The 24,917-nt window shown below is 43.0% G+C and overlaps 1 protein-coding gene across 5 annotated transcripts in view; it reads left to right on the top strand.

Annotated features, from left to right (window-relative positions):
• Positions 1-24,917, top strand: part of LOC118393626 (low-density lipoprotein receptor-related protein 4) — a 214,855-nt gene that overhangs the window by 103,093 nt on the left and 86,845 nt on the right. The window lies entirely within an intron of this gene.

The following is a 24,917-nucleotide window of genomic DNA, read 5'->3' as shown; positions in this document are numbered from 1 at the left end:
GTGCTTGTGGGGAAGTTTTTACCCGAGGGGGTGTTCCCCCAAATTAACCCCCCTCTAATAATCCTTTGTTCTCACCGGTCCTAGCCAATCAGAGACGAGTTGAACAGCATGAGACAAGAACAGGCCTTAGAGGAAGAGATTAGAACACCACTCGCTCTCTCCTTCCATCTCTCTATCTAGAGGGAGCTTTTCATCCAGTCCACATTATATCTGCCTGCTCGCCAGGGTGACCTGCAGTGACAGAATTAACTTTATTCTCTTTCTTTCGCTCTGAGGCCCTGTTTCTCTCTCATTTATATCCCTCTGTAGTTTGGTTTCATCCTTTCATTTCTTCATTCTCTCTCCTTTCAATCTTTCTCCCACCTCTGTTTTTCATTCCCTCCCTCCATCTCTCTGTTTGCATCCAGACAAAACAGCATAATCCTCCAACTTTCTCACTCTAGCTGGGGCCCACCCTCTTAAGGCACTGAGATCCAATCTCCTCTGCCCTCCTTCCTAAATATTTACTCCCTGACTCAAGGATCGGGTAGAAGGGACACGATAAGTGAGTTATTGAGGAGAGATAAAAAGAGAGAAAGAACTCATTGCTTTTGGCTTTTCTTTAACAGCAGGCTTTTTGGGGGGAGCTAGAAACAGTGGGGTCGAATGAAGCTGGACTTTAAAGAAGTCTTAGTTTATAGGGGTAGTTTTGTGGTCTTTATCAGGTTCATCCACACATACACAACATGACCAAAAGTAGGTGGATACCTGCACATCTCATTCTAGCCTAGTGGTTAGAGCGTTGGACTAGTAACCGAAATGTTGCAAGTTCATATCCCCAAGCTGACAAGGTACAAATCTGCCGTTCTGCCCCTGAACAGGCAGTTAACCCACTGTTCCTAGGCCATCATTGAAAATAAGAATTTGTTCTTAACTGACTTGCCTAGTTAAATAAAGGTAAATACATTCCAAAATCCTGGGCATTAATATGGAGTTTGTCCCCCATTTGCTGCTATAACAGCCTTCCTAGATGCTCTGGGAAGGCTTTCCACTAGATGTTAGAACATTGCTGCGGGGACTTCCATTCAGCCACGAGCATTAGTGAGGTCGGGCACTGATGTTGGGCAATTAGGCCTGGCTCGCAGTCGGCATTCCAATTCATCCTAAATGTGTTTGATGCTGTTGATGTCATGACTCTGCACAGGCCAGTCTAGTTCTTCCATACCAATCTCGACAAACCATTTCTGTATGGACCTCGCTTTGTGCACTGGGGGATTGTCATGCTGAAACAGGAAAGGACCTTCCCCAAACTTTTGCAACAAATTTGGAAGCACAGAATCATCTAGCATGTCATTGCATGTTGTAGCACTAAGATTACCCTTCACTGGAACGAAGGGGCCTAGCCCGAACCATGGAAAAACAGCCCCAGACCATTATTCTTCCTCCACCAAACTTTACAATTGGCACTATGCATTGAGGCAGGTAACATTCTCCTGGTATCCGCCAAACCCAGATTTGTCCGTCGGACTGCCAGATGATGGAGTGTGATTCAGTACCAACTTGTTGAAAAGGTAGCTATCCTATGACGGTGCCACATTTGAAAGTAACTGATCTCTTTCAGTAAGGCATTTTTACTGCCAATGTTTGTCTATGGAGATTGCATGGTTGTGTGCTAAATTGTCAGCAACATTAATGGCTGAAATAGCCCAATTCCACTCATTTGAAGGGGTGTCCACATACTTTTGTATATATAGTGTAGGTTTAGTTAGATGTATTTGTTGTATTTCGCACACATACAGAGATTTGAACAGGGCCTCCCTCATTTAGTATGGCACTTGTTTTTCTAGAGAACTATTTAGCCATTCCCTAATCGCAGAAACCCAGAACTAAAATATTGCGTAATATTCCTCAGATGCTCGATTTAAGTTCTGGGGGCAAAATGAGAAAATATACTAGAACGGGGAGCAGAAGCAGGGCGGTACCTCCACCCCACCCTCCTTGCAAGTTTATTGGCCAAATGTCCCCTCCCTTTCTGAAATTCGAAAGATGCAAAATCTGATTTGCAGCAACAATTTGTGCTTTTCAGGAGGGAATATTTACTGAATAATTATGTGATGGTTGCAGTCCACAAAGATGAAATGGCATTGAATCAAATGAATAAGATCCATTGATTTAGGTTGAGATGCCGCTTGTCCAGTTATACAGTACAAAAGACTGCCAGTTCATTGAAAAGTTTGGTGTCTATGGTATATTTTCTGTAAGCTATGAGTCCCCACTATAAAGAGAAAGTCTGCTACAAACCACATTCAATCTCACTGACTAGTTCCTTTCCTCAACTGTGCCACTTGTAGTGTGGGAAAATGTGTATTTTCTGAACTTTTTAAATGCTATTTACAAAAAATCGATTGCTTATTTTTCTACCAAACTATTGGGATAATTCCACAACTATTTGAAAACATGAAACCTTTTACAATGTTGCCATTGTGTATGGTCATCTGTGACATTTTTTTCATTGGACCAATGAACAAGTAGTTTGGTTTATATGTTATTGTCTTGCTTCTATTTTACTTTCTTGGCAATTTTCCTGACATTTTTGCTGTCTTCTCACATTCCGCTGAAAAGGCAGCGCGGGATATTCAAAAATGTATTTTTTAAATATTTATCTTTCACACATTAACAAGTCCAATACAGCAAATTAATGTTAAATGTTAATCTACCCATCTTGTCCGATTTTTAAAATGTTTTACAGCGAAAACACAACATATATTTAAGTTAGATCACCGTCAAATCCCCAAAAACACACATTTATGGTTTGTTTGATGATATGCATATTTATATCCACAAATCTCGGTTTACATTAGCGCCATGTTCAGAAATGCCTCCAAAATATCCAGAGTAATTACAGAGAGCTAGTCAGATAACAGAAATACTCATCATAAACTTTATAATAATAATAATAATAAACTTTGACGAAAGATACATGTTTTACATATAATTAAAGATACACTGGTTCTTAATGCAACCGCTGTGTCAGATTTTTTTTAAACATTACGAAAAAAGCATACCATGCAATAATCTGAGACGGCGCTCAGAGATAAATATATTTCTCCGCCATGTATTCAACAGAAATACGATATTACATCATAAATATTCCCTTACCTTTGATGATCTTTCATCAGAATGCAGTGCAAGGAGTCCTAGTTCTGCAATAAATCTTTGTTTTGTTCCATAATGTCCATTACTAGTGTCCAATTAGCTGCTTTTGCTAGCACCTTTAGTTCATGTCCAAAAGCTGGCGCTGGTCCAGGCGAACTCGGACGAAAACTTCAAAAAGTTATATTCCAGGTCGAATAAACTGGTCAAACTAAGTAGAGAATCAATCTTCAGGATGTTATTTTCATATATATCCAATAACGTTCCAACCGGAGCATTCATTTTTGTCTACAGAGTAATGGAACGCAGGCGATATTATGACTACATCTGCGTAACCAGGAAATGGCATTCTGCCAGACCACTGACTCATTCCCCTCCCATTTCAGTATGATCTGTAAAAGGGTAATGTTTTATACAGTGGTTTAATTTTTTTTATAGTCCTGTACCTCTTCAAATATGCATACCACCTCTTATCTAGCACCAGGGTCAGCACACTCTCAAATGTTGTTTTTTTGCTGTCATTGTAAGCCTGCCACACACGCACACTATACAATATATTTATTACACATAAGAATGAATGTGAGTTTGTCACAAACCGGCTCATGTGAAGTGACAAAGAGCTCTTATAGGACCAGGGCACAAATAATAATAATCAATCATTTTGATGTTTATGTAATGTTTATGTTTATGTAATATGTAAATGTAATGTAAATGTTTATTTAGCCATCTTAGATCTAAAACCTTATTTGTTCATCAAAAATTGTGAATAACTCACCACAGGTTAATGAGAAGGGTGTGCTTGAAAGGATGCACATAACTCTGCATTGTGGGTTGTATTGGAGAGAGGCTCATTCTTTTTCCACATACAGTCTGTGCCTGTATTTCGTTTTCATGCTAGTGAGGGCCGGGAATCCACTCTCACATAGGTATGTGGTTGCAAAGGGCATCAGTGTCTGAACAGCGAGCTTTGCCAAGGCAGGATACTCTGAGCACAGCCCAATCCAGAAATCTGACAGTGGCTTCTGATTAAATTATATTTTCACAGAACTGCTTGTTGCAATTACAATGAGGCTCTCGTGTTCAGATATCGGGAAGTGGACTGGAGGCAGGGCATGAAGGGATAACGAATCCAGTTGTGTCATCCATTTCAAATCAAATTGTATTTGTCACATATACATGGTTAGCAGATGTTAATGCGAGCGTAGCGAAATGCTTGTGCTTCTAGTTCCGACAATGCAGTAATAACCAACGAGTAATCTAACCTAACAATTCCACAACTACTACCTTATACACACAAGTGTAAAGGGATAAAGAATATGTACATAAAGATATATGGATGAGTGATGGTACAGAACGGCATAGGCAAGATGCAGTAGATGGTATCGAGTACAGTATATACATATGAAATGAGTAATGTAGGGTATGTAAACATAAAATTGGCATAGTTTAAAGTGGATAGTGATACATAAAGATGGCAAGATGCAGTAGAAGATATAGAGTACAGTATATGCATATACATATGAGATGAGTAATGTAGGGTATGTAAACATTATATTAAGTGGCATGGTTTAAAGTGGCTAGTGATACATTTTTTACATCAATTTCCATTATTAAAGTGAGCTGTAGTTGAGTCAGTATGTTGGCAGCAGTTTCTAGAAAGTGCCTGCGTAATCGCGCACCCAATTCACTCAGGTGCTTCGCTATATCACATTTGACATTGTCTGTAAGCTTCCGTTAATTTGCACACAAAAAATCATACAATGATGGAAAGACCTGTGTGTTGTCCTTGTTAATGCAGACAGAGAAGAACTCCAACTTCTTAATCAACCTCAATTTTGTCCCGCACATTGAATATAGTTGCGGAGAGTGCCTGTAATCCTAGATTCAGATCATTCAGGCGAGAAAAAACATCACTCAGATAGGCCAGTCGTGTGAGAAACTCGTCATCATGCAAGCGGTCAGACAAGTGAAAATTATGGTTAGTAAAGAAAACTTTAATATCGTTTCTCAATTTAAAAAAAACGTGTCAATACTTTGCCCCTTGATAACCAGCGCACTTCTGTATGTTGTAAAAGTGTTACATGGTCGCTGCCCATATCATTGCATAGTGCAGAAAATACACAAGAGTTCAGGGGCCTTGCTTTAACAAAGTTAACCATTTCACTGGAGTGTCCAAAACGTCTTTCAATCTGGCAGGCATTCCCTTGGCAGCAAGAGCCTCTCGGTGGATGCTGCAGTGTACCCAAGTGGCGTTGGGAGCAACTGCTTTCCCATGCATTACTACTTCACTATGTCTCGCTGTCATGGCTTTTGTTCCATCAGTACAGATACCAACACATCTTGCCCAACAAAGTTCATTTGATGTCTCATAGCTGTCCAGTACTTTAAACACATCCTCTCCTGTTGTCATGGGTTGCAGAAGAGGATGTCTGGCTTAATTGACCCCACATAAACGTAACGGACATATACCAGGAGCTGTGCCAGGCCCGCCACGTTTTTTGACTCATCCAGATGTAATGCATAGAATTCACTGGTTTGTATGCGAAGCAGTAGTTGTTTCAAAACATCTCCTGCCATGTCACTGATTCGTTGTGAAACAGTGTTTGATGAAGCAATTTTTTGGGGCCTTTGTCCCAGCCATATCTGCGGTAGCAGGAAGAATTAAGTCCTCCACAATAGCTTGGCTTGCCTGTCCTAGTCACTCAGTAGCTCACCATATAAGAAGCTTTTTAACCTCTTCAACCTATGGGGGCGCTATTTCATTATTGGATAAAAAACGTGCCCGTTTTAAGCGCAATATTTTGTCACAAAAAGATGCTCGACTATGCATATAACTGACAGCTTTGGAAAGAAAACACTCTGACGTTTCCAAAACTGCAAAGATATTATCTGTGAGTGCCACAGAACTGATGCTACAGGCGAAACCAAGATGAAACTTCAAACAGGAAATGAGCAGAATTTTTGTCTCCTTATATGGCTGTGAATGCGCCAGGAATGAGCCTGCCATTTCTGCCAGATTTGTGCAATATACGACTGATTGTTGTCCTATGGACAGAGTTTCCCACCTCAGCTGAAGATCTCTGCAGTTCATCCAGAGGGATCATGGGCCTCTTGGCTGCATCTCTGATCAGTCTTCTCCTTGTTTGAGCTGAAAGTTTAGAGGGACGGCCAGGTCTTGGTAGATTTGCAGTGGTCTGATACTCCTTCCATTTCAATATTATCGCTTGTACAGTGCTCCTTGGGATGTTTAAAGCTTGGGAAATCTTTTTGTACCCAAATCTGGCTTTAAACTTCTTCACAACAGTATCTCGGACCAGCCTGGTGTGTTCCTTGTTCTTCATGATGCTCTCTGCGCTTTTAACGGACCTCTGACACTCACAGTGTAGGTGCATTTATACGGAGACTTGATTACACACAGGTGGATTGTATTTATCATCATTAGTCATTTAGGTCAACATTGGATTATTCAGAGATCCTCACTGAACTTCTGGAGAGAGTTTGCTGCACTGAAAGTAAAGGGGCTGAATAATTTTGCACGCCCAATTTTTCAGTTTTTGATTTGTTAAAAAAGTTTGAAATATCCAATAAATGTCGTTCCACTTCATGATTGTGTCCCACTTGTTGTTGATTCTTCACAAAAAAATACAGTTTTATATCTTTATGTTTGAAGCCTGAAATGTGGCAAAAGGTCGCAAAGTTCAAGGGGGCCGAATACTTTTGCAAGGCACTGTACATGTGAGATGAGTAATGTAGGATATGTAGACATTATTAAAGTGACGTTTATTTAAAGTGACGAGTGATATCTTTATTAAATCAATTTATTAACTGTATTAAAGTGGCCAGAGATTTGAGTCTGTATGTTGGCAGCAGCCTTTCTATGTTAGTGATGGCTGTTTAACAGTCTGATGGCCTTGAGATAGAAGCTTTGATGCACCTGTACTGACCTCGCCTTCTGGATGATAGCGGGGTAACCATGCAGTGGTTCGGGTGGTTGTTGTCCTTGATGATCTTTTTGGCCTTCCTGTGACATCGGTTGCTGTCAGTGTCCTGGAGTGCAAGTAGTTTGTCCCCGGTGATGCGTTGTGCAGACTGCACTACCCTCTGGAGAGCCTTGCGGTTGTGGGCAGAGCAGTTGTCATACCAGGAGGGGATACAGCCCGACAAGATGCTCTCGATTGTGCATCTTTAAAAGTTTGTGAGTGTTTTAGGTGACTAGCCAAATTTCTTCAGCCTACTGAGGTTGAATATCTGACGGGCACAACAGCTGCCTCTGTTGCCAAGACAAACTATATTTGCCGCACCACTGCTCTCTGCTGATGGTATGAAATGATGTGCTAGGTCGGAGCCATGCCAAGAATCACATAAGCCACCTCTGTCAGTATAGGTTATGAAAGGAAAACACAAAGCGAGAGAGGTAAATGGGGTGGGGTGGGGGTGAGAGAGAGCAGAGAGGTCTTGAGCAGATGTTCTTAAAAATAGATTTATTGTTAGATCAACTTTTTTAGATAAAGATTTTTTGTCAGGGACATATACAGGATGCTACCCTCTACAACATAACCTTCACTCCAAATCAAAACGTAAAACTTACAACCTGATTTTGGACAGAATTACGGAATCGCATGGAAGGCTTACAACTACCAAATATTATTTTTCCAAAGCTATACAGAAAATGTTCTGGAAAAGAACAGAAAACTGAAAACATCATACAACCTGAAACTGTGTGAGAAATGTTTAGTCTGAATGTATATTTTATTTCCAATAACCAAGAAGAAAAATACATTACATGACTTTATATGGACTGAATGCTATGTTAAGGCGATCAAGCTTGATACAACTTCAATTAGCACTGAAGTGTCAAGTGAGAGGTGTCAAAGCCCTTTAGCCCAACAATGGCAGTCTACTCCAACCAAATGGAGAGGCCGTAGAAGCTGCCTCCCATTTTTCAGAGGTAATTAAAATACAGTACCCTGTGTATGTAAAGAATGATACGACACAAAAAGAGCACAAAATGAAACTCCTTATGGAAAATCAAGAGATACTTTTTGCTGACTATTATAGAAATGGGAACATCAGCAACCTCATCTTCCACACAGACCATCCCCTGGCATGGCACAGTGCTATATTACCACACTATCCCCCTGTTAAGAGGGGCAACCCCAAACAGTTTCAGCTGGACTTTCACCTAATCAAATTATTGGCTCAACAGGAGAAGCTCTCCAAAGAGAAAGATACCCCCACCCCGAGCGGGTCAGACCAGACCTCTTGATAAAATAACCCCACAGACGAGCAAACCCAAGCGGAAAGTCAACCAACACCGAGTACTACTCCCTCATTGAAATGAGGGATGAATTCACCCAGCTGGAGGTAAGGCAGGTGGAGCTGGAACAGCAGGTGATTACACTCCAGTCAACACAGACCCAGACAACAGTCCACAACAACAACACCCCTTTAACCAGACCCGGAGAACTGGAGAGAGACCTAATCTGCACTCTGGACTGTGGTGAGACAACTTCAACAGGATAAAAAGCAGGAGCAGGAGAAGAACAGAGCACTAGAGAGGATCAGACTGCTGGAGGAGAGGATGAAGGGGATGGCGTGTGACAGAGAACAATCGACTAGAGAGGTGGCCACCCCCGCAGAGAAGCCAGCAGAACAGCCCACCTCAGCTCCCGACAAAAGTCTCGACACCACAGCAGAACAGTCCATACTAGACCCTGATCATAGCGTCGACATCACAGTGGGACAGACAAATGAAGAACCCCACGCCCAGGGGATCTCACCCCCTCTGAGCACCGCCCTGTCAGCCACCCTGATAGCCCTCCTGACAACCCCCCACACCCACTGAGGACATACACAAGACACAGATTGTACTCCTTATGGACTCAAACAGGAAATATATACAAGAGAAAAAAAATCCTGCTATGCTCTCAGGTCTATAATCTGGTTTCCTACACCTTATGTCTGAGGACCAACTAGGTTCACCCAGCCACATAATAATACACACAGGCACAAATGACCTGAGAGCATAGCAAGAAAGGGTGGCCACAGCCCTCAAGGGGGTGATTGATAAAGCATTTTCTACTTTACCCAATGCACATGTGGTTATATCCACCTTGTTACCAGGAAAATATTTCCACCCTGCTACCATACAGTAAACGCAAGTATTTCCTGTGCCTCAAAACCAAATGTTTACCTGGCCCACCACTCCATCCTGGACTTGAACAGCCTTTATGACCAGGTCCACCTATACAAGGCAGCAGTGCCCACCTTCGCCCAGACCCTAAAGGACATCGCTCTCAAGTGCAGCCCTAACAATTCACACAGGAGGAATAGATCAATAGACACCCTGCCGAGACACTCCCAGACCTGCGGGAACCCCCTGTCCCCGGACCTACACATAGAGGACCCTCGCCGAGAGGACCTACATCCAGACCACAACACCACCAGCTACATCCACACCGCCGCCCCAACCAATCAACACCCCCCAAGTCAACCATGCCCACACCCCATTTAGGCCCCCTCAGATCAGACCTATGCCCCTCCTGCCCACCCCATGCACCCAACCCCGCAAAGAGGGCCTCAACATGGAAGTCACACATACGCCCAGGCCGTGAGTAGGCAAACAAGCCCAACCCCCACTCCTGCACTAGCCCAAGCCAATGGCATGTACCAGATGCTCAGCGGGCTCTACGCACACTTACTGGTCTGAGGCCAAATCACAAGACCAACAACATTGGACACTTTATGGAACACAAACCCTTCACTATCTCATCCTGGAATATCCAAGGCCTGAAGTAATCTGTCTTTGGCTTAAAGAGCAGGAACCTAGACTTCATAAAATAAATCGGAAATACAGACATGCTATAAGAAACATGGTATAAAGGAGATGGACCCACTGGTTGCCCTCTAGGTTACAGAGAGCTGGTAGTCCCATCCACCAAACTTCCAGGTGTGAAATAGGGAAGAGACTCAGTGGGTATGCTAACATGGTAAAGAGCAGACCTTACCCACTCTATTAAATTAGTCAAAACAGGAACATTTTACATCTGGCGAGAAATTAATAAGGAAATTATCTCAACAGACAAAGATTTCCTCCTGCGTGCTACCTATATCCCCCCACTAGATTCCCCATACATTAATGAAGACAGCTTCTCCATCCTGGAGGGGGAACTCAATCATTCCCAGGCCCAGGGACATGTACTTGTCTGTGGTGACCTAAATGCCAGAACCGGACAAGAACCAGACACCCTCAACACACAGGGGATCAAACACCTGCCTGGTGGTGACAGCATCCCCTCCCCCGTATGCCCCCTACGCACAAAGGCACAACTATGACAACATAACCAACAAAAACGGGTCATAACTCATGTAGCTCTGTCGCACACTCAGTATGTACATAGTCAATGATAGGCTTCGAGGGACTCTTATGGTAGGTAAACCCATAGCTTATCTCTTGGCAGTAGTACTGTAGACTACTATATCACTGACCTCAACCCAGAGTCTCTCAGAGCTATCAGATCACAGCAAAATCACGGTCTACTTGAACAGAGCAATAATCAATCATGAGATATCAAAGCCAAAGGAACTGAGTAATATTAAGACATGTTATAGATGGAGGGAATGTAGTGTGGAAACAATTAGGCAATAACAAATTCAATCCCTTTTAGACAACTTCCTGGACAAAACGTTCCACTGTTATAGTGAAGGTGTAAACTTGGCAGTAGAAAATCTTAACAGTATATTTGACCTTCCCTATCAAATTTAAAAATGTCAATCAGAAAACCGAAGAAAATGAACAAAAATGGCAAATGGTTTGATGAAGAAGCAATAACCTAAGAAAGAAATCGAGAAACCTATCCAACCAAAAACATAGAAACCCAGAAAACCTGAGTCTACGCCTTCACCATAGGGAATCACTAAAACAATACAGAAATAAACTACGGAAAAAGCAGGAACAGCACGTCAGAAATCAGCTCAATGTAAATGAAGAATCCATACACTCCAACCACTTCTAGGAAAATTGTAAAACTCTAAACAAACAACAACACAAAGAATGATTTATCCAAAATGTAGATGTATGGGTAAACCACTTGTCCAATCTTTGTGACTCTATAACAAAGAACAAACAGCAAAAACATATACATGATCAAATCCTCTTCTGGCTGTGCTGGGTGGAGATTATAACAGAACAAGATGTTCAAATGTTCATAAATGACCAGCAGGGTCAAATAATAATAATGGTTGTAGAGGGTGCAACAGGTCAGCTATACTGACAAACAGTTTTAGAAACTTCAGAGTGTTTTCTATCCAAATATACTAATAATATGCATATATTAGAAATTGGTACTGAGTAGCAGGTAGTTTACTCTGGGCACCTTATTCATCCAAGCTACTCAATGCCCCCAGCCATAAGAAGTTAATGTGAGTCTGGAAGGAGAGTTTACAGTCTAACCAGACATCTAGGTATTTGTAGTTATCCACATTTTCTAAGTCGGAGCCGTCCAGAGTAGTGATGCTGGACGGTTGGCCAGGTGCGGGCAGTGATCGGTTGAAGAGCATGCATTTGGTTTTACTTGCATTTAAGAGCAGTTGAAGGACAGTTGTATGGCATTGATGCTCGTCTGGAGGTTAGTTAACTTCTTATGGGACGCTAGTGAAATTGCAGCGCGCCAAATTCAAAATACGGAAATAGTCAAATTAAACATTGATAAAAATACAAGTATAACATTGGTTAAAGATTAACTTCTTGTTAATCCAGCCGCTGTGTCAGATTTCAAAAAGGCTTTACGGCGAAAGCATACCATGCGATTATCTGAGGACAACAAAGTCAAGGTATTGGAGTGGCCATCACAAAGCCCTGAATTAGAACATTTGAACTGAAAAGGTGTGTGTGAGCAAGGAGGCCTTTACAACCCTGACTCAGTTACACCTGCTCTGTCAGGAGGAATGGGCCAATATTCACCCAACTTATTGTGGGAAGCTTGTATGAAGTCTACCTGAAACGTTTGACCCAAGTCAAACAATTTAAAGGCAATGCTACCAAATACTAATAGAGTGTATGTAAACTTTTGATCCACTGGCATTTCACATTTTTAATATCAAGTGGTGATCGTAACTGACTAAAGACAGGGAATTTTTACTTGGATTCAATGTCAGGAATTGTAAAAAACTGAGTTGAAATGTATTTGGCTAAGGTGTTTGTAAACTTCCGACTTCAACTGTCAAAATCAACGAATTGGCGAGGGCACGAGAACGGTCTGCAGCACCTGGCCTCATCCTACTCGAATCTGAATTCAAATGTCCACTGTTTGTGGATGATCTGGTGCTACTGTCACCAACCAAGGAGGACCTACAGCAGTACCTTGATCTTCTGCACAGATTCTGCCAGACCTGGGCCCTGACAGTAAATCTCAGTAAGGCCAAAATAATGATGTTCCAAATAAGGTCCAGTCGCCAGGACCACAAATTCAAATTCCGTCTAGAAACCGTTGCCCTAGAGCACACAAAGAACTATAATATCAGCGCCACAGGTTACTTCCACAAAGCTGTGAACGAGACAAGAAGGGCATTCTATGCCATCAAAAGGAACATAAAATTTGACATACCAATCAGGATCTGGAAATAAAATACTTGAATCAGTCATAGAACCCATTGCCGTTTATGGTTGTGAGGTCTGAGGTCTGCTCACCAACCAAGAATTCACAAATGGGACAAACACCGAATTGAGACTGCATGCAGAAGAATTCTGCAAAAATATCAAAATAATGCATGCAGAGCAGAATTAGGCCGACACTCGCTAATTATCAAAATTCTACAACCACCTAAAAGGAAGCGATTCCCAAAACCTTCCATAACAAAGCCATCACCTACAGAGAGATGAAGCTGGAGAAGAGCCCCCTAAGCAAGCTGGTCTTGGGGCTCTGTTCACAAACACAAACAGACCCCACGGAGCCCCAGGTCAGCAACACAATTAGACCCAACGAAATCTTGAGAAAACAAATAGATAATTACTTGACACATTGGAAATAATTAACAAAAAAAACAGAGCAAACTAGAATGCTATTTGGCTCTAAACAGAGAGTGCACAGTGGCAGAATACCTGACCACTGTGACTGACCCAAACTTAAGGAAAGCTTTGACTATGTACACACTCCGTGAGCATAGCCTTGCTTTTGAGAATGGCCACCATAGGCAGACCAGGCTCTCAAGATAAGACAGGCTATGTACACACTCAGTGAGCATAGCCTTGCTTTTGAGAATGGCCACCATAGGCAGACCAGGCTCTCAAGAGAAGACCGGCTATGTACACACTGCCCGCAAAATGAGGTGGAAACTGAGCTGCACTTCCTAACCTCCTGCAAAATGTATGACCATATTAAAGATAAATATTTCCCTCAGATTACACAGACCCACCAAGAATTTGAAAACAAATCCATAAACTCCCATATCTACTGGGTGAAATACCACAGTGTGCCATCACAGCTCCAAGATTTGTGACCTGTTGCTACAAGAAAAAGGCAACCAGTGAAGAACAAACACCAGTGTAAAAAAAACTGTGTTCCCTTTTGTACTTTAACCATTTGTACATCGTTACAACACTGTATATATACATAATATGACATTTGTAATGTCTTTATTCTTTTGGCACTTCTGTGTGTAATGTTTACTGTTCATTTTATTGTTTATTTCACTTTTGCGTATTATCTACTTCACTTGCTTTGGCAATGTTAACATATTTTTCCCATGCCAATAAAGGCCCTTGAATTGAATTGAATTGAGAGTGTACATTGATCGTTACAACACTGCCAATAATATAACATTTGAAATGTCTATATGCTTTGTGAGTGTAATGTTTACTGATTGTTTATTTCCCTTTTGCCAAACCAAATAGAATAGACAAACAATATAAACATATGCTTCCCATGCCAATAAAGCCCTTTGAATTGAATTGAATTGAGAGAGACGGTTATCAAGAAGGAGAGTAAGAGAGAGGGCTTGTATGTGTGAGACAGAGAAAGTGAGAAGGGCAGTTTGAGAAAGCAAGGAAGAGAGAGAGCAAGTCGGAGGCAAAGAGACCGTCCCTGCAGGTATTCTGACATTCCTGAGGTGAGCCAGCCACCTGAGATTACCTATAAACCTCTACCTCTAAATACACAAAGTCAATTATGTTCTCGCCGTACGTAAAATAGGTCTAGGTAAAGTAGTTACGATGTGATTGAAAAGCCACATTTTTCTTCACAGACAGTATATTGGTCCCATTAGGGGTACTTGATGTAGCTCTGTTCCAGCAAAGGAGAGCCCATTAACTTTGCTCCTCCAAGCCACCAAAAACCTACCACATTCATATCATAAAACGTCCCCCTCTTCCTTAGGAGAGGGTCGGAGAGGGAGAAAAAGAGACTCTTGTACACACCTTTCCTTTTTATCTACAGTATTTCTCTCTCGCTGCCACTCACACACACCATAAACCAAGTGGCCCGTGTGTTTGCACATGTCTGCGCATAGTGGTGATGGGAATGGCAGGTGTGTGGGAACACTGGTTGGAATGTGAGTTTGAATCCTGTGGCTCTGCCAGGAATCGCCTTGAGAAAGGCAAAGTCAGAGTGTGTGGCTTACACTCTGACACCCTGGGAGAGATGGTGAAGTTGAAGCACGTTCTGCTTCTTAGACCTTGGAGAGAGATGAGCAAAAGCGGATTTGTGTGTGCATGTGCCTGTGCGCGCTTGGAATGCAGTGGGATGAGAGGAGCTGAGCAGGCATCGAAGCATTAGGAGGAGACCTCATCAACTCCCAACTAATCCATCTGATACCACAACCAAGACATGCTGTGTGTGTGTTAGATTTCTCAAATGTGTGTGTGCAGTAATGTAGTGGTAAAAAATAGGTGGGAGAGTAAAGCAACACTTTCAATGCTTATTTCTGCAAACGTACACGCAAAATATGAACATTGCATAAGCGCAGTTTGTGTGCATTTACTCTCCACTACAACATTGTTTGTGTGTGATTGCTCATGTTTGTGTGAGCACAAATGTTTTTTATTCCTTATGGCGACGTGGTTCTTTGTTTAACTTATGCTTGTGGGTGCCCTGCCTACATACGTGTGTATTTACACTGCGCTCTCTGTCGCCCAATTCAGTTGAATTATGTGAAGTTGTTATATTGAAAACTTTGAAAAGGGAATTCAGTGTTCGGTGCTAGCTCAAAGACTGTGCTAGAGTGCTAATACAAAATAATCTCATGGTAGAAGTTGCCCCTAAACACAGCCCTTGGATCAGATTTCCCGACACCCTATCCTAACCCTATCCACTAATAAAGGCTAAAAAAGTTTTGTCCCTGTATCAGTGGTTCGGGAAAGTTCTCCAAACTCTTGTTAAGACACTAACACACAGCTCTTCACTGAACTGTGACTGAACTGTTTCATTCTCCACGTCACTGATTCAACTCACTGTAATTGACACTACCACCACTGCACAGATGTGACCACTATTCATCCTATCATTCTGGAGAGAGAAGGGATTGTTCTGGGTAGAGGAGGGAGAAGGGGATTGTTGACTAAATACTTGGGATGCATCGATATGACATTTTTGGCCGATACCGATATATATTTTTTCCTTTCCATTGTAAATAGAATTTGTTCTTAACTGACTTGCCTAGTTAAATAAAGGTTAGTCAGTCATCAATGACCTTGGACCACAGAAGGTATTTGCACTGGTCTAAAGTGGAGGAGTCCTACCTTCACATCACATCCATTGGCTGTGCTATGCATGCATTGAATCTGCTCCTCAAGGAATTCATGGCACTGAAAACAATGGATACAATCTACAAGAGAGCCAAATAAATAGTTTGGTATGTGAAGGGTCATCAAGTTATAGCAGCAATCTACCTCAGGCAGAGTTGCAAAGAAAAAGCCAAATCTCAGACTTGCCAATAAAATAAAAATATTAAGATGGGCAAAAGAACACAGACACTGGACAGAGGAACTCTGCCTAGAAGGCCAGCATCCCGGAGTCACCTCTTCACTGTTGACGTTGAGAGTGGATGTTTTGCTGGTACTATTTAATGAAGCTGCCAGTTGAGGACTTGTGAGGTGTCTGTTTCTCAAACTAGACACTCTAATGTACTTGTCCTCTTGCTCCGTTGTACACAGGGGCCTCCCACCCCTCTTTCTTTTCTGGTTAGAGGCAGTTTGTGCTGTTCTGTGAAGGGAGTCATACACAGCGTTGTACGAAATCTTCAGTTTCTTGGCAATTTCTTGCATGGAATAGCCTTCATTTCTCAGAACAAGAACAGACTGATGAGTTTCAGATGAAATGTATTTGTTTCTGGCCATTTTGAGCCTGTAATCGAACCCACAAATCCTAATGCTCCAGATACTCAAATAGTCTAAAGAATGCCAGTTTTATTGCTTCTTTAATCAGAACAGCAGTTTTCAGCTTTGCTAACATAATTGCAAAAGGGTTTTCTAATTATCAATTCGACTTTTAAAATTATAAACTTGTATTAGCTAACACAATGTGCCATTGGAACACAAGAGTGATGGTTGCTGATAATGGGCCTCTGTACGCCTATGTAGATATTCCATAAAAAGTCCACCGTTTCCAGCTACAATAATCATTTACACCATTAACAATGTCTACACAGTATTTCTGATCAATTTGATGTTATTTTAATGGACAAAAAAATGATTTTCTTTCAAAAACAAGGACATTTCTAAGTCACCCTATGCTTTTGAACGGTATTGTATCTCATCAGCCACCTGGTGGAAGGGAATTTGTGGATCTGAGGCGCTTTCGCCTGTTGCCTCCATCATCCTCCAAATCCCACCAACATCAGAGCGCAACTCTTCCTTGTTTGAGAACACACACACACAAAAGCATGCAACACAGAGTTACACATGGAATAAACAAAACATATAGTCAATAATACAGTCGAACAAAAGAAAACAAAAGTCTATATACAGTGAGTGCAAATGAGGTAAGTTAAGGAAATAAATAGGCCATGGTGGCAAAGTAATTACAATATAGCAATTAAACACTGGAATGGTAGATTGGCAGAAGATGAATGTGCAGGTAGAGATACTGGGGTGCAAAGGAGCAAAATAAATAAATAAATACCAGTATGGGGATGAGGTAGGTGGATAGAGGAGCTGTTAACAGAGGCTAAGTACAGGTGCAATGATCTGTAAATTGCTCTGACAGCTGGTGCTTAAAGCTAGTGAGGGAGATGTGAGTCTCCAGCTTCAGAGATTTTTGCAATTCGTTCCAGTCATGGGCAGCAGAGAACTGGAAGGAAAGACGACCAAAGGAGGAATTGGCTTTGGGGGTGACCAGTGAGATATACCTGCTGGAGCGCGTGCTACGAGTGGGTGCTGCTATGGTGACCAGTGAGCTGAGATAAGGCGGGGCTTTACCTAGCAGAGACTTGTAGATAACCTTCAGCCAGTGGGTTTGGCGACGAGTATGAAGCGAGGGCCAACCAACGAGAGCGTACAGGTCGCAATGGTGAGTAGTATATGGGGCTTTGGTGACAAAACGGATGGCACTGTGATAGACTGCATCCAGTTTGTTGAGTAGAGTATTGGAGGCTATTTTATAGATGACATCACCGAAGTCGAGGATCGGTAGGATGGTCAGTTTTACGAGGGTATGTTTGGCAGCATGAGTGAAGGATGCTTTGTTGCGATATAGGAAGCCGATTCTAGATTTAATTTTGGTTTGGAGATGCTTAATGTGAGTCTGGAAGGAGAGTTTACAGTCTAACCAGACACCCAGGTATTTGTAGTTGTCCACGTATTCTAAGTCAGAGCCGTCTAGAGTAGTGATGCTGGACGGGCGAGCAGGTGCGGGCAGCGATCGATTGAAAAGAATGCATTTAGTTTTACTTGCGTTTAAGAGCAGTTGGAGGCCACGGAAGGAGAGTTGTATGGCATTGAAGCTCGTCTGGAGGTTAGTTAACACAGTGTCCAAGGAGGGGCCAGAAAGTATACAGAATGGTGTCGTCTGCGTAGAGGTGGATCAGAGAATCACCAGCAGCAAGAGCAACATCATTGATGTATACAGAAAAGAGAGTCGCCCGAGGATTGAACCCTGTGGCACACCCATAGAGACTGTCAGAGGTCCAGACAACAGTCCCTCCGATTTGACACACTGAACTCTATCAGAGAAGTAGTTGGTAAACCAGGCGAGGCAATCATTTGAGAAACCAAGGCTGTCGAGTCTGCCAATAAGAATGTTGTGATTGACAGAGTCGAAAGCCTTGGCCAGGTCGATGAATACGGCTGTACAGTAATGTCTCTTATCGATGGTGGTTATGATGTCGTTTAGAACCTTGAGCGTGTCTGAGGTGCACCCATGACCAGCTCTGAAACCAGATTGCATAGCGGAGAAGGTATGGTGGGATTCGAAATGGTCAGTAATATGTTTGTTAACTTGGCTTTCCAAGACCTTAGAAAGACAGGGTAGGATAGATATAGGTCTGTAGCAATTTGGGTCTAAAGTGTCACCCACTTTGAAGAGGGGGATGACCGCGGCAGCTTTCCAATCTTTGGGAATCTCAGACGATACGAAAGAGAGGTTGAACAGGCTAGTAATAGGGGTTTCAACAATTTCGGCAGACAATTTTAGAAAGAGAGGGTCCAGATTGTCTATCCCGGCTGATTTGTAGGGGTCCAGATTTGGCAGCTCTTTCAGAACATCGGCTATCTGGATTTGGGTAAAGGAGAAATGGTGGGGGTGGGCAGTTGACCGGGGTAGGGGTAGCCATGTGGAAAGCATGGCCAGCCGTAGAGAAATGCTTATTGAAATTCTCAATTATTGTAGATTTATCGGTGGTGACATTGTTTCCTTGCCCTCAGAGCAGTGAGCAGCTGGGAGGAGGTGCTTTTATTCTCCATGGACTTTACAGTGTCCCAGAACTTTTATGAGTTAGCGCTACAGGATGCACATTTCTGTTTGAAAAAGCTTTCCTTAGCTTTTCTAACTGCCTGTGTATATTGGTTCCTAACTTCCCTGAAAAGTTGCCTATCACGGGGGCTATTCGATGCTAATGCATGGTCAAGGGCAGACAGGTCTGGCGTGAACCAAGGACTATATCTATTCCTAGTTCTACATTTTTTGAGAGGGGCATGCTTATTTAAGATGGTGAGGAATGCACTTTTAAAGAATAGCCAGGCATCATCTACTGACGGGATGTGGTCAATGTCATTCCAGGATACCCCGGCCAGGTCGATTAGAAAGGCCTGTTCGCAGAAGTGTTTCAGGGAGCGTTTGACAGTGATGAGGGGTGGTCGTTTGGTCGCAGACCCATTACGGATGCAGGCAATGAGAAAGTGATCGCTGAGATCTTGATTGAAAACAGCAGAGGTGTATTTGGAGGGCAAATTAGTTAGGATGACATCTATGAGGGTGCCCATGTTTACTGATTTGGTGTTGTACCTGGTAGGTTCATTGATAATTTGTGTGAGATTGAGGGCATCAAGCTTAGTTTGTAGGATGGCCGGGGTGTTAACTATGTCCCAGTTTAGGACACATAGTAGCACGAGCTCAGAAGATAGATGGGGGGCAATCAGTTCACATATAGTATCGAGGGCACAGCTGGGGGCAGAGGGAGGACTATAGCAAGCGGCAACAGTGAGAGAAAGAGGCTCAGAGAGAATGCCACCGAATCGCTTGTTCACAGCCTCGAGGACTTTTGTACGTTTAACCCCACGGTCTGTGTTGGCAGTTTTGTTGAGCAGGCGTTTCAATGCCATGAAAGAGGGTATCACGTCTGCTGCAGATGCAGTTGATGAGCTTATTTCTCGAGTCCGTTGTTCAAATAAAATAAAATGTATTTGTCACATACACATGGTTAGCAGATGTTAATGCGAGTGTAGCGAAATGCTTGTGCTTCTAGTTCCGACAATGCAGTAATAACCAACGAGTAATCTAACTAACAATTCCAAAACTACTACCTTATACACACAAGTGTAAGGGATAAAGAAAATGTACATAAAGATATATGAATGAGTGATGGTACAGAGCGGCATAGGCAAGATACAGTAGATGGTATTGAGTGCAGTATATACATATGAGATGAGTATGTAAACAAAGTGGCATAGTTAAAGTGGCTAATGATACATGTATTACATAAAGATGCAGTAGATGATATAGAGTACAGTATATACGTATACATATGAGATGAATAATGTAGGGTATGTAAACATTATATTAAGTAGCATTGTTTAAAGTGGCTAGTGATATATTTTACATCAATTCCCATTATTAAAGTGGCTGGAGTTGAGTCAGTGTGTTGGCAGCAGCCACTCAATGTTAGTGGTGGCTGTTTAACAGTCTGATGGCCTTGAGATAGAAGCTGTTTTTCAGTCTCTCGGTCCCAGCTTTGATGCACCTGTACTGACCTCACCTTCTGGATGATAGCGGGGTGAACAGGCAGTGGCTCGGTGGTTGTTGTCCTTGATGATCTTTATGGCCTTCCTGTAACATCGGGTGGTGTAGGTGTCCTGGAGGGCAGGTAGTTTGCCCCCGGTGATGCGTTGTGCAGACCTCACTACCCTCTGGAGAGCCTTACGGTTGTGGGTGGAGCAGTTGCCGTACCAGGCGGTGATACAGCCCGACAGGATGCTCTCGATTGTGCATCTGTAGAAGTTTGTGAGTGCTTTTGGTGACAAGCCAAATTTCTTCAGCCTCCTGAGGTTGAAGAGGCTCTGTTGCGCCTTCTTCACGATGCTGTCTGTGTGGGTGGACCAATTCAGCTTGTCTGTGATGTGTACGCCGAGGAACTTAAAACTTACTATCCTCTCCACAACTGTCCCATCGATGTGGAAAGGGGGGCGTTCCCTCTGCTGTTTCGTGAAGTCCACAATCATCTCCTTAGTTTTGTTGACGTTGAGTGTGAGGTTATTTTCCTGACACCACACTCCGAGGGTCCTCACCTCCTCCCTGTAGGCCGTCTCGTCGTTGTTGGCCCGTCAGGAAGTCCAGTACCCAGTTGCACAGGGCGGGGTCGAGACCCAGGGTCTTGAGCTTGATGACGAGCTTGGAGGGCACTATGGTGTTAAATGCCGCGCTGTAGTCGATGAACAGCATTCTCACATAGGTATTCCTCTTGTCCAGATGGGTTAGGGCTGTGTGCAGTGTGGTTGAGATTGCATCGTCTGTGGACCTATTTGGGGGTTAAGCAAATTGGAGTGGGTCTAGGGTGTCAGGTAGGGTGGAGGTGATATGGTCCTTGACTAGTCTCTCAAAGCACTTCATGATGACGGAAGTGAGTGCTACGAGGTGGTAGTCATTTAGCTCAGCTACCTTAGCTTTCTTGGGAACAGGAACAATGGTGGCCCTCTTGAAGCATGTGGGAACAACAGATTGGGATAGGGATTGATTGAATATGTCCGTAAACACACCAGCCAGCTGGTCTGCGCATGCTCTGAGGGCGCGGCTGCGGATGACGTCTGGACCTGCAGCCTTGCGAGGGTTAACACGTTTAAATGTTTTACTCACCTCGGCTGCAGTGAAGGAGAGTCTACATGTCTTGGTTGCGGGCCGTGTCAGTTGCACTGTATTGTCCTCAAAGCGGGCAAAAAAGTAATTTAGTCTGCCTGGGAGCAAGACATCCTGGTCCGTGACTGGGCTGGTTTTCTTTTTGTAATCTGTGATTGACTGTAGACCCTGCCACATACCTCTCGTGTCTGAGCCGTTGAATTGTGATTCTACTTTGTCTCTATACTAATGCTTAGCTTGTTTGATTACCTTGTGGAGGGAATAGCTACAGTGTTTGTATTCAGTCATGTTTCCGGTCACCTTGCCCTGATTAAAAGCAGTGGTTCGCTCTTTCAGTTTCACGCGAATGCTGCCATCAATCCACGGTTTCTGATTTGGGAATGTTTTAATCGTTGCTATGAGAACGACATCTTCAACGCACATTCTAATGAACTCGCTCACCGAATCAGCGTATTCGTCAATGTTGTTGTTTGACGCAATACGAAACATATCCCAGTCCACGTGATGGAAGCAGTCTTGGAGCGTGGAATCAGATTGGTCGGACCAGCGTTGAACAGACCTCAGCGCGGGAGCTTCTTGTTTTAGCTTCTGTCTGTAGGCAGGGAGCAACAAAATGGAGATACAATTTACATTTACATTACATTTAAGTCATTTGGTCAGCTTTTCCTTATGACAAGGAGGGCTTTTAAGGGGGGGAGGGCCTTATATGCGTCACGGAAGTTAGAATAGCAATGATCCAAGGTTTTACCAGCCCTGGTTGCGCAATCGATATGCTGATACAATTTAGGGAGTCTTGTTTTCAGATTAGCCTTGTTAAAATCCCCAGCTACAATGAATGCAGCCTCATGATATGTGGATTCCAGTTTGCAAAGAGTCAAATAAAGTTTGTTCAGAGCCATCGATGTGTCTGCTTGGGGGGAAATATATACGGCTGTGATTATAATCGAAGAGAATTCCCTTGGTAGATAATGCAGTCAACATTTGATTGTGAGGAATTCTAAATCAGCTGAACAGAATGACTTGAGTTCCTGTATGTTGTTGTGACCACACCACATCTCGTTAACCATAAAGCATACGCCCCCACCCCTCTTCTTACCAGAAAGATGTTTGTTTCTGTCGGCGCGATGCGTGGAGTAACCAGCTTGCTGCACTGTCTCTGATAGCGTCTCTCGAGTGAGCCATGTTTCCGTGAAGCAAAGAATGTTACAGTCTCTGATGTCCTTCTGGAATGCTACCCTTGCTCGGATTTCATCAACCTTGTTGTCAAGAGACTGGACGTTGGCGAGAAGTATGCTAGGGAGTGGTGCGCGATGTGCCGTCTCCGGAGTCTGACCAGAAGACCGCTTCGTTTCCCTCTTTTACGAAGTCGTTGTTTTGGGTCGCCGGCTGGGATCCATTCCGTTGTCCTGGGTGAAAGGCAGGACACAGGATCCGCTTCGGGAAAGTCATATTCTTGGTCGTACTGATGGTGAGTTGACGCTGCTCTTATATTCAGTAGTTCTTCTCGACTGTATGTAATGAAACCTAAGATGACCTGGGGTACCAATGTAAGAAATAACACGTAAAAAAACAAAAACTGCATAGTTTCCTAGGAACGCGAAGCGAGGCGGCCATCTCTTTCGGCGCCGGAAGTATGGCACTCGGAGTGTGTTCATGTTTCCATCTCTTTAGCTATCATACTCTAATTCCACTGATTTCCTATATAGCTTCCTATTGCCTATAATTTCCACATGTTGTCTATTCCATTTGCACCACAGCATGTGAAATGTATTGTCAATCAGTGTTGCTTCCTAAGTGGACAGTTCGATTTCACAGAAGTGTGATTGACTTGGAGTTACATTGTGTTGTTTAAGTGTTCCCTTTATTTTTTTGAGCAGTGTATATTTAAAAAGCTGCGTTCGACATCATTACCAACACAGACTGACCAGCTCAAATAGACGGAAGCCCTCTATATGGCAGACCAATCCTCTCTCCTCTCTCGGCATGTCCAGCCCACTCATTATCTCAGCCAATCATGGCTAGTGGGAAGGTTGCTTTCTTTTTCTGTGGCTTAACCAACGAGGCTTGTAATTTAAGAGTTGTATTCGTATTTACAGATGGCGTACACGTTTGTTATTAAGCCACTTGAAAGTTCACTTGTTTGAAAAGGCATTTCTGCAAAAAAAAAAAAAAATTTCAACAAACAAAACATGTTTTACATTCACACAGCTCTCCTGTGAAGCTGCAGGTTTTGTGACCAGTTTTTGTTTGTTATGTTGTCATAGTTGTGTCCAGGCGGGGACATGTGGGGGAGGGAATGTTATCCCCTCCAGGTAGGTTTTTGTTCCCCTGTGTGCTGAGGGTTCTTGTCCAGTTCTGGCATTTATGTCGCCACAGACTTGTACATGTCCCTTCTCCACCCCCTCTAGGATAGAGAAGCTGCCATCGTTAAAGTATGGCGATTCTATTGGGGGGATGTAGGTAGCACACATGAGGACATTTTTGTCTGATGAGATAATTTCCTTATTCATTTCTCGCCAGATGTTAAAATGTTCCTATTTTAACTAATTTAATAGAGTGGGTTAGGTCTGTTCTATACCACGTTAGCATACCCACTGTCTCTTCCCTGTTTCACACCTGGTAGTTTGATGGATGGGACTACCAGCTCTTAACTTAGAGGGCAACCAGTGGGTCCGTCTCCTTTATACCATGTTTCTTGTAGGATGACAATGTCTGTATTTCCAATTTCTCTCTCTCTCTCTTTCTTGCTTGCTTTCTTTCTCTTTTTCTCTCTATGTTAATAATACAGGACCCATACAGGACTATATGGGTCAGTGGGGTTTTCTTCACCCAGTTACTCCATAATGCCTCTGACACACACACACACACACATTATTCATTCTTACTTCACTCAGTCAGTTCAGACTTCATAGCTGGCTGCCGCATGGGCTGCTTTAATCAAGTCATGCATTTTTCATGTAGTCCATGTTGGACGGTCAATATTTCATACTTCATATCAACAGGCATGTACGTGTGTGTGTTTGTGTGTATATATTAGTGGCCGGAAGGCCTACAAGAAAGATAACTCTTCTGCTTCTTCCTCCTCCTCCTCCTCTTCCTCCCCCTCTCCTTGGTAATTTCATTATCTGTTGATGACAAAGAGCCAGTCATTCTGCGATGGGGACAGCAGACTCAGCGGATATGCAGTTAGTGAGGAATGCACTGAGCACTGGACTCAGGGAATGGACACATAGAATAGGATATGGAGGATAATAAATAACCAACCTCCCCTCCATCCAGTGTATTTCC

Source organism: Oncorhynchus keta, chromosome 14 (genome assembly GCF_023373465.1).
Source record: "Oncorhynchus keta strain PuntledgeMale-10-30-2019 chromosome 14, Oket_V2, whole genome shotgun sequence".
Classification (NCBI taxonomy): Eukaryota; Metazoa; Chordata; class Actinopteri; order Salmoniformes; family Salmonidae; genus Oncorhynchus; species Oncorhynchus keta.
The sequence above is the reverse complement of the archived record's forward strand: the minus strand, read 5'-3'. Positions and strand labels throughout refer to the sequence as shown.